This window comes from Schistocerca cancellata, chromosome 8 (genome assembly GCF_023864275.1).
Source record: "Schistocerca cancellata isolate TAMUIC-IGC-003103 chromosome 8, iqSchCanc2.1, whole genome shotgun sequence".
Classification (NCBI taxonomy): Eukaryota; Metazoa; Arthropoda; class Insecta; order Orthoptera; family Acrididae; genus Schistocerca; species Schistocerca cancellata.
This window is the reverse complement of record NC_064633.1, coordinates 386,320,513-386,321,601: the sequence shown is the minus strand read 5'-3', so window position 1 is coordinate 386,321,601 and position 1,089 is coordinate 386,320,513. Positions and strand designations below refer to the sequence as shown.

The 1,089-nt window shown below is 43.9% G+C and overlaps 1 pseudogene; it reads right to left on the bottom strand.

Moving 5' to 3' along the window:
• Positions 1–523: 523 nt before the first annotated feature.
• On the bottom strand, positions 524–640 carry LOC126095922 (5S ribosomal RNA; annotated as a pseudogene).
• Positions 641–1,089: the final 449 nt, after the last annotated feature.

Below are 1,089 nucleotides of genomic sequence, written 5' to 3'. Positions count from 1 at the left end.
ATTATAAGTTAAGTCCCACAAGATTTCACACACATTTGAACATTTTTTTATTCCAGACTCTAACAGCACGCAGTAGAAACAAAGCCTATATTCTCCCTGCGAGCACTGATTTCCCTCAATATGATGAACGTTGCTCCCTATGTAGGTCGGCGTCAGCAAAATGTTTTCGTTTTCGGAGAAAAATGCTAATGATTGAAATTACTTGACAAGATTCCGTCGCAAGGAAAAACGCCTTTGTTTTAATGAGGTCCACCCCTAATCCAGTGTCATGTCAGTGACACTCTCTGGGGTATTTCTCAATAATACAAAGCAAAAAAAAAAGCACTCCGTCTTCAGGCCACAAGTGGCCCATCGGGACCATCCGACCGCCGTGTCATCCTCAGATGTGGATGCGGATAGGAGGGGCGTGTGGTCAGCACACCGCTCTCCCGGTCGTTATGATGGTTTTCTTTGACCGGAACCTCTACTATTCGGTCGAGTAGCTCTTCAATTGGTATCACGAGGCTGAGTGCATCCCGAAAAATGGCAACAGCGCATGGCGGCCGGAAGGTCACCCATCCAAGTACCGGCCACGCCCGAGAGCGCTTAACTTCGGTGATCTGACGGGAACCGGTGTATCCACTGCGGCAAGGCCGTTGCCCTCAATAATACAAAATGTGCTGTCATTCTTTGAACTTTCTCGATGTACTCCGTTAATACCAACTGGTAAGGATCCCACTTCGCATAGCACTACTTAAAAAGAGGACGTAGGTAGTCTCTTTAGAACATCTGTTGTATCTTCTCTGTGTTTAGTCAGCAAGCTGCAGTCTTTGGTTCGCCTTCACACAAAATTTTCTTTGCGTTCTTTCCTGATAAAGATTATTGTAATTTTAATTTCTAGGTATTTAGTTGAATTTAAGGCCTCTATATTTAATTGATCTATCGTGTAGCCGAAGTTTAACAGAAATGTGGATTACATCACACTTTTCATTACTTAGGGTCAGCTGCCAATTTTCGCATCATGTAAGTTGTTTTGCAGTTCGTTTTGCTCTTCTGATGACTATTCTAGACGATAAACGACAGCATCACCTGCAAACTACCTCAGATTGG